This window comes from Phalacrocorax aristotelis, chromosome 15 (genome assembly GCF_949628215.1).
Source record: "Phalacrocorax aristotelis chromosome 15, bGulAri2.1, whole genome shotgun sequence".
Lineage (NCBI taxonomy): Eukaryota > Metazoa > Chordata > Aves > Suliformes > Phalacrocoracidae > Phalacrocorax > Phalacrocorax aristotelis.
Window position 1 is genome coordinate 11,919,347 of NC_134290.1, and position 12,963 is coordinate 11,932,309.

Consider the following 12,963-nt stretch of genomic DNA (forward strand, 5'->3'; position numbering starts at 1 on the left):
ATGTATAATTGCATGATTGGCCAATGAAATCAAAGTGAAATTGCTAGCAGCCTTCTTCCTGCCCTCCCTGTCTTTTTCTAGCATTAACGTTCTAGCTCTGCCACCTCTGATCGGGGGAAGATAAATCCTTCCTTTTGTAAGGAGCAGAAACACTTTCCCTCAGTACATAGAATAATGGCCTCTTCTCCAAATTATTCATATTCCTCTCTTTGTACTTGTCATTTCTCTATATCCTTGGTTGTTGTATACCCCATAACTCTTAGTGCTTTTATCTAAGGCCCTTCAAATAGGGAAGTGGATGGCTTAGGAGACAGGTAGAGGTTTGCTAGGACATTAAATAGACGGGCATATGTAACGTGCAAGTCCAGTACCACCACCCTCTGTGGCTGCCAAGCAACCTTGGCAGCTTTCGGGTAGGTAGGGACCGTGGCTGAAACATCCCTCACGCTGACAGGCTGGTTGTTTCTGTAACAAGAGGAGGCCTGTAGGCCAAGGTTTTCTCACCTATTTCTGGAAGTACCCTGCAGAATAGCAGAGAAATGGAGCGGGCGATCACTGCGAGCCCGCACCGTTCTTTGGTCTTTGGCCCAAAATAAGAATGTGCAGCAACTTCACCAGTCCTGGCGTCTGAAAGCTGTGAATCAGGTGCCTCCAAATGGGAAGAGAGCCGGCGGGGGGGGAAGGATAGCGCTATTTATTAGTGGTCCTTTTGTTCAGCAACTGCCGTTTGAACTGTTATAATGTACTCCTGACATTCCCAACCTTAGCTGCGCAGCCTAAGACTCTTGTCTATAGAGATGGCTTTAACTAGTAACAGAAATTGCATAGGAGGTTGGAGAACTTACGAGGGCACGATCGAGGTTCTATAGCAGCATTTCAGGTCTGATTGCAGGGGCTGCTCTGTGTGTGTTCCCCTATCCATGCATGTGCTTGTTTACCCAACATTTCATTTTGGATGTTATTGGTCTGATACAGACAGCGTTGGCAGCAGCTGCTTCAGCATTTTCAGAAAGCAAATCCTTTGTTGCTGCTGAAGCCTGTGCAACCCTAAATCAGGTGCTTGTGTTCTGCCCTGTCATATGCTATTTAGGTCTAGTGCTTTTCTGCTGCATCAAGCTGAAACAAAATGATTTTCATCCCTGCAGTTAGTAGCTGGCTGCAGTTGGATGAATTGAAATGACTTTTGGGGAGAGTTATCAAGGGAAAAGAAAAGACTCCCCAGGAGATGATAAAGGGAATGTGATTTATGCTGATGTGTAATCCTCACAAAGAGAAGGAATAAACACAATGAGAGTTACAAATGTACTGATCTATTTTATCTTGTGGGTGTTTTTTCTTGTTTTAAGTATATCATGACCTTAATATCTGCATCCAGGAACAAGCTGATGCCCCTGGCTTTCACCAACAGCTGGTTTTCTTTTGATGCATCCCAGAATCTTCCCGCTGATTCCTGCAATATGTTGAAGGTGCTCAGCAGTTTCTTGACCTCTCAAGACTTCACTCTGTTCATTATGGCTTCAAGAATCCACAGTTGTCCTCTAGTGCAGGCTCAGCCTCAGGAAAAAAAAAAAAAAGAGTCCTTAAAAGGCCCTGCTGGAATGCCTGACAGTAGCCCAAGGGAACTGTTGCCCTTGGGCGTGTCCAGCAATGGCTGTTGAGATAATATTGGTGACCTAAATGGGCCTGGCAAATTACAGGTGTAAAACCTGGTCCTGTAACTGTGCAGCAGTAAAGAGAAGGCTTGTGGTTTCTAATGCACGGGCATCTGCCTGCTCACTCCTGAGGCAATCCTGTCTCCATGCAAAAACTTTTAAGCCTTTTGAAAAGGGCAAACAGAGCCTTGCTTTAAAAAGTGTCAAGTCATGCTTTTATTTTGATGGCAGTTCTTACTCCTTTTCTTTCTGGCTGGTGAGTTTCTATAGGAAAAGCCCTTCCTTTGATAGTCTGTACTTGTTAATAAATAAAGATGGCTTTGGCAGCCCTCTGCGGGCAGAGAAGGCGGAGCTGGTTGAGATGCTCTGCAGCAGTAATTGCTGTTACAAGTAGATAACTTGAGCCTGGGGTAAGACAAACCAAACAGAGAAAAGGGAAAGCGACTTCCCAGTGAATTGTTGCCTGAGCCCTTGTACCTAATCCTTCAGTGTAACAGTCCTACAGCTGGACAGGCTAATTTCTCTTACAGTTTATATTTATTCCTGGTTTTCTATAACAGGAATTGGACATGACTTACCTAATGTGGAAAGACTTTAAGGGGCTCCCTTTGTTGGGATACGTTAGTCAAGGCTATTCAGATCCAGCCAAGACAAGGCAGCTTTCTGACAGTGTATCCCAAAGTCAGAAACAGGGTGTCCTGAAGAGGAGCAGGTAACTGATTAAGAGGGACAGCAGGCATAATCATGAAGCGGAGACATAGTTTCTCCACTAAGAAATTGTGTAGGAGTTGAGAGAAATTTTTCATTTAACTTGGAAAATGCTTTTGGACATGAAAACTTCCCAGTCTAAAGACGACCCCTCATTGTCTGTGTTTTTATCATCTGGCAGCCTCAATGAATTGGCCATGAGCCCTTGCTTATTGAAAACAACTGTATATTTTTTTAGTTTTGGCATTACGTTTCTTTTGGAGAACAAAATTAAATACAATGAATGCCTTTGCACTGTGATGTGACACACAACTGCAAACCGAGGTCAGACAAATAAGAAGCTGAAGATCTAGGACTGGACTCAGGGTGCCCTTTCAGTGCAGCTAAAGGAGAGCAGGGGTGGATGGGTTGGAATTTGATCTGTAACTCACTGCTGGCTTGGCTGGGTTAGTCAAATTTCTAAATTAAAGAGGAAGGTGAAAAAAAAACCATGAGAGAAGTGAAAACTAAGTCTTACAAGAGGAGATGTAGAGGTATACAAAGCCAAGAGAAAGCAAATGTGGAGGGGCAGACATGGAAAAGACAGAGTGGAGAGAAACAAGAAAACTGTGTGTGTGACACATTCTCTGTGTGTGCTGTGCACAAGTGTCTACAGGCACACACAAGGTGAAACCCACCAGGTTTTGAAGTATTTTCTAATGATGAGAAAATTATGTCTGTCTCTCTACTCAGCCACTTCTGGGGAAAAAAGAGAAATATTGGCTTAAATTACGAAAGAAGCTGCAGGAGGGTGACAGTAGTTTCCTACCTTACTTGAACTCCCTGAGCCACGTCCCACCCATAATTTATTAGCCTTGCTTTCTTGCTCCTGAGCCCCATGAGCTTCCATCACATGCCCTGCCTGCTGACGGTGCCCACTGGCGCTGGGCGGCCAGGTGGTGACCCCATGGAAAGCCTTGTGTGCTTCTGATCTAAGGCCCTTGAGGACAGCAGGAGTATTTTTGCTGACTTACTGCAGTCTCAGGGGCTTCAGATCTGTACCTAAATACACAACCTACCAGCAGCTGCCTCAGGGCACAAGGATCTGTGCTATTGCTGGGTAAACTTATAGCATGAAAGAACCCAATTTGGAGGCTGTAGTACAGATCACTGCCAGCATTTACTAGATTAAGACTCAGTTCAAACATAAAAACCAGCAGTTCTGTCTGCTGTATTCCCCTAGACCATCTTTGTAGCATTTCTATCACACTCTTGGATGCAGATTATGAGATGAGGTGTGCTTGTTCTGAAATAAAATGAAGAATAGCAGCATTGTTAATGTGCCCTAAGGTGACTGCATGCAAGTGTGAGGATTATGATGAGCAAAGCAAGAACTGTTACCAAATATTGGAGTCATGGTACAAGGGATATAAAGGAAACGCGTTGCCATAATTCCTATTTTATTCTACAGTTATGTTTCCTGGCAGTCTTTCCACTTTGTTGATTGCAGTTTTGGCACTCATGAATGCCAAAAGTTTGCCCCTGGTTGGTGCTGCTCAGTACTTCAAAGAGAGAGGGGGAGGAGGCAGGACTAAGCGGGGGGAAGCACACGTTATTATCGCACCCACAGAGTCTGCGAACTCCCTGCTGTCTGGAGGGAGTTCTCTCCAGGGCAATGGTAAAATGCTTCGTCCTTGAGTCAGCTTAAATTAGGCTAATCAGAGTGCAAAGGAGACAGTGCTGCATCTTGGGATGAACCACCCAACAGCCTTTTCTTCCATGGTTTGTACAAATACCTAGTGTAGTACATAACATTTGAAACAATTATTTGACTGAGCAGCTCCTCTCTTTCTTGATGTTTTAAGGACACCTGCCCCTCCCTCTTTCTAGCAGTTGATCTCAGCAATATTGCATTTCGCTGAGGAGAAGGAAACGCAACCCTCGTGGCTGCACGGCTGATGGCAAAATTGTGTTCATAACAGCTGCTGAAGGGGGAGTGCGAATGGGATTAAAAACACAAAGGGACTGCATGGGAAGGTTACTTCAGAAAGTCATTTAGGGTCTAAGTAATAATCCTAATAACCACTGCAAACAGTAAGTCTTTTCCGCAGCACTGCTATTGCTTTGCCAGCTGGGGGAATGGCACAAATATGCAGCTTAGAGACCTTTTTGTAATAACAGAAACTGCATGTAGTAGAGAAGATAAACTCAAAGCATTTACTTATCTAAAAAGTGTCTCTGGTCCTATAAAATAAATCTGTGGAGGCGATGAGCTTGTATTTAGCATGTGCAGCTGAATCTGCGCTCTGGATTCACCCTGGTAGGTTTTTTGTTTACTCAACACCCATCTCTGTCTCTCTCTCTGCAGGCATGTGTTGGTGTGAGGCAGATGCTTGTTCCAACTCACTTTTCAACAGACAGCAGAGCAGACAGCATGGTGGCCAATGTTTTCTCGTATAAGGAATACAACGCTCTATAAGTGGGTGTTCACTTGAATCCTGATCCCATAGCAAAGACTTTTCAGGGACTTTACCTAGATGTGATTATGCATCAACTTCTTTCAGTTCCTTGCAGAGTCCATGGGATGGATTTTTGACTTGTACCCGTTGGTTATTTTGAGTTTCAAATCATAAAAGAGCCTTTCTACTCATTCACTGGTTAAGGAAGTGGAAAGGATGAATAAGTCACAAGAAAAGTGCACACTCAGGCTGTCCCCTAGCCAGTTAAGGTTAAGCATCTAAAGTGCTTAATATGAGGAGTACAAGTTTTAAAGCACTGCTGCAAACATCTCTCAGGCACTATAAGACTTTGGTCTTCTTAGTAAGGGCTTCCCTTGCATTTCTTGTGAGTCCAGATTTTTTGTTGATTCCATGAGTTACAGTTAAAGGGCAATGAAAAGGGGGGGTTTGTGCTCCTTAATTATATGTTCTCATCTGCTGATCAATACTTACATTGTAAAATCTGAGGAAGAGGAGGTCTTTCTGCACTGTACCTGGGCGGTGCTTACCACAAAGGCATCTCCATCCTTCCTAATGGGAATGGATTTTTGTATTTTGGGATGCCAACCTCAAGAGTTACAGAAATATTAAGGGCTCCAAAAAGAACAAATGTAGAATTCTTGTTACTGTTAACAGTTATTACTCTGCTTTTAGTTTTCCCTCTTCCCCATTTCTTCATACCTGCGAGGATTCCTTCCAAATGACTCTGGGAGCTGAGGCTTCAAAAAAAAAAAAATACCCTGCAATACTTCACGTAAAACTGTGGGAGTTGGTGACAACTGCTATGTCCAAAGAAATTCTTGAAGCTATGGATTGGGGAGCGTTGTGGTTTAACCCCAGCGTATTCTTTACACGTGTGTTAAGAAAAGGAAGGTGTAGGCTGTACTGGAGTTGTTGGTGCATGATTTTGCTTTATTCTACCATCTTGTCTCCTCTTGTTACTGCTCTGATAATTTGAGCTCCGTAACTGGTTTTGCTGCCTAAGCGGCCCCATAAATGTAGTTAGCCAAGGCAGAGGGTGAGTAGAGCTTCTAGTAGCCATTGCAAGAGCTCCCTTATGTTTTGAGCTCTTCTGAGACTGCTTCAGGTTTAAATACTCCACCCGTCCAGTGGATTTGAGAACCCCTCAGTAATATCTGGGCTAAAATATGATTGTTTCTCTGAAAGCAGGATGAGCTGGAGTTAAATGCAGTCGCAGCTCCGTGACAGCATCTGTGAACGTCAGGAGATTACAGTGTTTTCCTTTGCTGGAGGCAGAATGTTAGCAGGTTGTAAATTCAGATTGGGTTTCCTCTCAGCTTGGAAGACAAATCCAGATTCTCTGTGTTGTGTAGTTCCCTCCTGCTTTTATTTATATATATATATATTCCCCTCCCCCCCGCCCCACCTTTCCTGTAATCCCTTAACATTCAGTGCCGGAGAAAGCAGTTTTGCCATGAGATATAATAGAAGGTTAAATGATTATCTCTGCGACTTAAGCAGTGGTATCCAAGCTTTGCAGAAAGCATCTCTTTTTTCCTTTTCTTTTAAAATAAATGATAGGATACGGGACATCTCAAGAGGACTGGTAATGCTGGCAAAGAGTTAACCACAGAAATCAGCCCAAACCAAAGACCTCTGTGACTGGAATATCCCAAAGCACATTTGATTTATTTTCTGGGGGAATTAAAAAAAATACAGCTGACAGCATCCACCTCGTGCCTTGCAGCTGAGCTCTTCAAAGCTTCCTAAGGGATCTGAAGCACCTATTCCCATTGAAAGAAAAGACAGCTGATTTTCCTAGTGTCTCAGGGAATTTTAGTTATGTGAGAAACCCTACAACAGAAGAACCCCTGAGCAATTTTGAAACCCAGGATTGGTCACTTGCAATGGAAGGAATTTTTATAATTTTGATGGACAGTGAAGTCACCGAAATAAGCAGTTTTGAGGAAGCTGAATTTAGTCCAATTCAGCTGACAGAGGAGGTTTCAGAAATACTGAAATCTGTCTCAGCTGCTTGCAGAATTACACCTATGTTCAAGAAGCTTGAGCATTCTGGTTTGGAGATCCTTAAGGATTTGATTACTGCATTTTCAAAGTAAAATGCTCCAACTTTTTTGGTTTTGGCATGGCATTCTTTTTGAAGCTATTTCATATAAGCCAGCATTCTAAAAAGTGAAAGGAAAAGGGGAAGGAGCAAAGAGCAATGACTAAATACCTAGAAATCAGCTGTTTTGACATTTTGAAGGGTGTTTACCCTTTTTTATAAAATCTCTTTCCTGAAGACCTTTTCTGGATACTCCATGAGAAAGAAAATTACTGAAAGAGAAAGGGTGCTCTGAGGACCAAGATCTTTGGTTTTCACTAATAATTAGCCCATGTTGTAAATCTAGAAATCAAAGAAAACAAAGTTCTTGCATGGATGACCCTTCGGACTAGCCTTCTTAATGGGAACCAGCTCTGAAATACTACTATTAGCAGTAGTTTATTACCTAATGAGGTTAGTACCTAAACTCCCCAGTTGAGATGGGGGTTTCTTTTGCTGCTTACCTGTGCACGTGGCTTGTAAATGAAAACCTGTGTAGCAAAGAGGTGGCCACATGAGGCACAGGTGGAAATCTCCTTCCTAGGGTATAATGGAGGCAAACAGGGCTCCTGTGGCTTGTGCGGAGTCATGCAGGAAGCCTGGAGCTGATCCCTGATCCCCCATATTCCCTGAGTGGAGCTGTAGCCACTTAATCACACTTGCTCTGGCCGTGTATTTTGCAAATTAAAGGAGCATATTTAAGGTCGACAAAGCTAACCAGGTTATATTCTTTTGTTCTGCTTTTGGCTTCTCAGCTAAGGCCAGCAATGAGGCTTTTAACAAATAATTGTTTTGCCAGGCAGATGTCTGTCCTGTTCATTCAGAGCTGCGGTGAGATCTTGCAACTCATTTCACATAGAAAGATGAAAGGAAAAAGATTTACTTAATAAAACAAATCTTGCTTAATTGCAGTGGTTAGTCTCCTGCCTGGGTTTTATGGGTTCCCGCAGCTGGCTTTAATCTCCTGATTTACTCTGAGAACAAAGAAGGAAAGCAGTGAACTTAAATCATGGCAGGAAGAGGTTGAAATTTTTTTGGCAGAACTTGGGAAGGTTAGAGGCTTACTGTAAAGTGCAGCCCAGAAACAGGCCACCAGGAGAGGCTCCCTGTGTTTTGGGAGATACAGTAAAATAATTTCTTGCAATGTGACCTTTACAGTCAGTAACGTCAAGGACTTCTACTGGTCTGCGCAACTGTGGGAGGATTAGCAGAGTTGCAAGAAACATCGAGGCTCCAGAGAAGACTGACCAAAAGGGGTCACTATTTGTTAAGTTGAAACACCAACTTGACAAATTTAAACAGGCAAGGATTTACTTGTGGAAATGCAGAGGATTTAGCAGGAGCATCCTCTCCCTTGCCCAGCATGGTGAGGTGCGGCATGCCCACGCTTGGCTCGTGTGACCCAGGGACTACCTTCTAGATGAGCCAATCCCCCTGGCTAGACTGAACCTGCATCTGTCTCTCATATTTACATATGAAATAGTTCCTAAAGAAAAGTCTTCCAGCACGGCAGCTTGGACAACAGATGTGAGCTGAAGAGACTGTCTGTACAAAGGAGTGGTCACTGATGAAAAATCAGACTGCTCTCAGATCAAAGTCCAGCATGCCAAGAGTAGCGTGGTATTTATGAGGAGGACCGAAGATGCAGAGCTAAGTGTAACTCTCTGAAAACAAACAGTCTAATGGGAACCAGAAGGTTTAGTATTTGGAAAACTATTCCAGATATTACAAAGCTCACCCATTATAGGAATTTAATATTGATTTAGCTTTTTATCTTTTAGTGCAGCCTTGTCTACCCAAGCTGCTGTGTAAACTTTCTATCGGAGTGCAGTTTGACAGTACTGCTAACCCCATGTAAGAGGTACCTGCTGCTGAGGGTATTCCCCTGGTCCCTGCTCCACCCCTCACTTTGTGCTTCTGCACTTCCCCAGCACTGATACTACTGCTTATCTGATCTTGCAGTGACCTGTCCAGGAAGCTAAATCAGCCATGATTAATGCCTGGTGAGTCAGCCAGGTGTTGGTGCCAGGCTAAAGGGAATTGGGGACCTGTACAGCCAGGGGCTCCTAATCAGCTTCATGTGGCATTAGCCTACCTGCAACTTCAGAGTCTTCCTGTGCCAGTAGATCGCTTACCTGTATCACAGCACACCCAGGCAGTGTAGCCCTGCTTGGATTTGTGCTTTGAGGATGACGTCTCTAGAATAAGAGAGGCGATGCTCTCTAGGATTAGCATGTGTCAGCAAAATCATACAACACGTGAAGAACTGTGCGGAGTACTCAGCAGTTTGCCCTCTCTATAGCACTGCTGCAGGTGGCAGAACCCTTCCCTGGCCATAGCAGTTTTGCAAGATTAAAATTAAAATTTAAATAGGAAACTATAATTTGAGCTCTTGAAATCATAAGTCACATCTTTAGCTCTGGCTGTTGCTGATTCAATTGCCTTTCAGTTACTGTCTTTATCAGCTATATAGTATTATGTCTAAATACTGCTGATATTTCTTGTAATTTGAGGACAGTGAAATGGAACAGCAAGATTTTCATCTGTAGTTGATTAGAATGTAGTAATTAGAAGCATCCTTTCTAAGTTTGACATGTTAGGAAGATAAGGTGCTAACTGGAAATCTTTATATACAACTAAAAGCTTCAGTTTGGAAATGAAATATTTGCTTGGAAATTGCACATCTACACAACTGGATTTGCTGTGAGATTGTGTAAGAAAATGTTTTTACTTGGTCTTGGCAAAAATTAAGTCATGATTTCTAGGTGATCTGCTGGAGACTTCTTCTGTAATGCCTTTGAGATGCTGCTTGTTCTGCATGCCAGCAAAATGCTTAAATTCTTCATTTGAGAGATTTAGAGACAGTTACTTTGAGACAAAGCTGAGGCAGAGATTTCCTGAGCTATGAATTAATGACCTCAGAAGTTCAAGCAAGAAAGTCTTTCACTGTTCTGGCTACCATGTGTTCATAAAGCTTCAAAAACGTGTTCAGATAGTCCTCTATCCAGCGTGGGATTGAAGCTGACCTCTGGTATTCTGCATCGTTCTTAATGATGGTCTTTCATCTTTCCATTGCAAGGTCTGCTTCTGTCAAAAGATCAAAAACTATGCTTAACTTTCAGCGCATAGACAATCAGATAAATGAGCTGCTACCCGTAGGTTTCGTGCATATGTAGGTGGCTTACTTAGCAGGGTCTGGGTTTAGATCCAGAAAAAGGAAAGGGTGATTTTTATTACTGGGCAGCAGACTTGGAGCCTTGGCTTAGTTACTGCTACCATGGAGAGCACATAACTGAAGTGACAGAGGCAATTCAGTGACACCCACAGTAAATCCAATAATTGTCTAGAATAATGTGGGAGAAGAAGATTTTGACCCCGCTTTCAGTGGAAGTCCAAGCCGACAAGTTATGGCTGGTGGATACTTTCAGGTTGTAGAGCTGTGGACAACCATCTTCTCATGAATAAGCAGACATGGCTAAGGGGGGAATTTTCCTGTTGGAGTGAAGAACCGTGCACTAAGGCAACCTGGACTACTTGAGCTGTTTGTCATCTCTCTCTGTTGTCACCATACCTGTCTCCCTTAAGTAACTGTGGTAAATGTATATATACTGCATAGATTAGGTGGGTAAATACAGGAGACTGTCAAGCAATTTGGCCTCCAGAACCTCGGTCTCAGGGTTTATTGAGGTAGTATAACTTACAAATTTTTATGTACAAAGTTGGCACTATTGATTTAAAAAATTAATATTTAATCAGGAGCATACAACAAGGTCAACAAATCTTTGGTGAGGAATTAAATAGACTCTTCCTTGCTAGCACTCAAACACTAAGTAAATAAAAACTTAAGTGAAAACATTTGTAGCATATGTGTACAGACTGCATTTAAAAATGTATGGGGCTCAGTACTGTCTGACTTAATTCTGATTCATCCATTGACCTTGTTATATAAAATTCAGTGCCCTTTTTAGAGGGAGAGTTGCAAACTGTGCTTCTGCATATTTATTTAGGAAGTTCAATCTTCTGGGTGTTCATACCCTAATTCCAGTGCTAAGTGCAATCACAACATTGATTTTTCTCACTAAACATAACCTACTTTACCCTGGGATGGAATTTTTTTTTTAATGGGCTTTATATAATGGCATATGCGAAAAACACTCAACTTAATGCCCCATACTGTAGTTAATTAACGAAATGGCATTGTAGCCATGGTCTTTCGTCCTCTGGCAGTGTATTTTACCACTACCCTCGGCCATACAAAATGTCTGTCCTAATTAACAGGAGCCCAGGTATTGACCATGTCAAGCCACATGGTGGAAAGAGCGATTTGCAGCCGCTGACAAAGTTGTAAGGCTGTTGGAAATCCAAACATGAGGAACCTCATTTTGACTGACATTACGGCGTTTCAGAGCCCGTCTCACGGAACAGCTGAACAAAGTATCTCAATGAGCAGTTCTTACTTCTCTCCAGTTGCTAAATAACAGTATCCTAAAATGCATAATACCAAAAACATACTGATGAATTTATACAGATTTCAAGATTAATAAGATCAAGATCTTATTAATGAAATGTTTATTGTTGATTTATTTGAACTGTAATATGTTGGGAAGCTTCATGGGACTCAGAGCTTTAATGAACCTTCAATAGCAGATTTGATTCTCCCTTCAAATTTTCTGTTTTCCTTTCTGAGTAGTTCAACTGAAGGCATTGGAGATGCATCAGGTTTGTGCTAGTTGTACTAGAGCAAGAGTAATCTGTGAAGCTCCATGGTGTTTCATGTTACAAATGAGAGAATTAAGCACTTATGCTTTATACTCAGAAAAAAACGTTTTCTCTTTCAGTGCCGTAAATTAATTGTGTTTTGTTTCACTGTTGAAAAACTGCAGCAAGAAGACAAGTGCTCTCAATCATTCATGACTGCAGTTTTAAAGTGGTTTAGTGTCTAAAATGCAAAAAGACCAGTTTTTCCAGGGAACTTAGGTGCTGAGTCCTCATAAATGTCAAGAAGGTATCGACATCTTGTTCGATGATGATTTCTGCTCAATAGCTAGCATTTTGTGTTGCATAAATATTTTAGAAAAATACATTTTTTACCGTGCTTTAATGTCTTTGCTAATGCGACGCTCCTGCTGAGTAGAGGCCGTGATGAATGTACTCCGGTGTGAAGTTAAGCAGCCTTTTGCCTTCTCCATCCAACGCTGAGGCCAAGCTGCCGACAGTCATGTAGCTCTAACGGGCATCCTGCTCCCCGCCTACTCCTCACCTTGTGTGAGTCTGGTGGGCTGGTGGAACTTTGTCCTTCAGTACCTTTTGAAGAGAAAGGCCGTATAAGTATCTCTACTTCTCATTCCTGATGCTTTGTAATAGAACTGAAGATCGTCAGTTAAACGTTCTGCACCCAAATAGCATCTTTGCTGGGAGTTCTTTATACAAATGCTCCTTAATTAAGCAAGTGCTCTTTAATTAACCCTCCATAAAGTTATTGCTGATGTTATTAGCATCACTAGATAAATACGGTTAACTTTTCCACAGGACGTAACAACTAACAGTGACAGAAACCTCTGTCCTATAAGAACATCTCTGAGTTCCAAAGCCTTGTGTCCTAACCAACAGCTGTATTCTCTCCAGTTTGGAGATTTCAGACAGAAAGTTCCATGGGAATCTGTCACAAAGAGGGAGTTGTCAGACAGAAGAGCAACAACCTGTCCGCTGATACCTAGAAGAATATGGAATAAAAATGGAGTTTTTATTTAAAAAATTCCAGTGAAGTATTCCCCTGTGCAACGATGAAGCACAAGTTTCTCTTGATACTGATGAACAGAACCTTCCTGAGGCTTCTGTGTTGGGACAAATTTCTCTTTGGGAGATGTTATTGCCTGAATAGAGAAAAGAACCTTGAGTGCAGGTTTTCCTACAGGTTCAGCCTTAATCATAACTCCAGCCTGCTGTTGGCAGACAGACGAAGGCACACAGTTAGCTGGTTCTGTCCAAAAAAGGGTTATGTTGCCGTAGATCTGCATTCATGATACCACTCTCTTATTCGCTGATGGATTAGAAACATATC

The 12,963-nt window shown here is 42.3% G+C and overlaps 1 protein-coding gene across 1 annotated transcript in view; it reads left to right on the plus strand.

The window, feature by feature from the left end:
* TMEM132C (transmembrane protein 132C) overlaps positions 1-12,963 on the plus strand; it is a 226,633-nt gene that overhangs the window by 114,921 nt on the left and 98,749 nt on the right. The gene's annotated exons all lie outside the window — the stretch shown is intronic.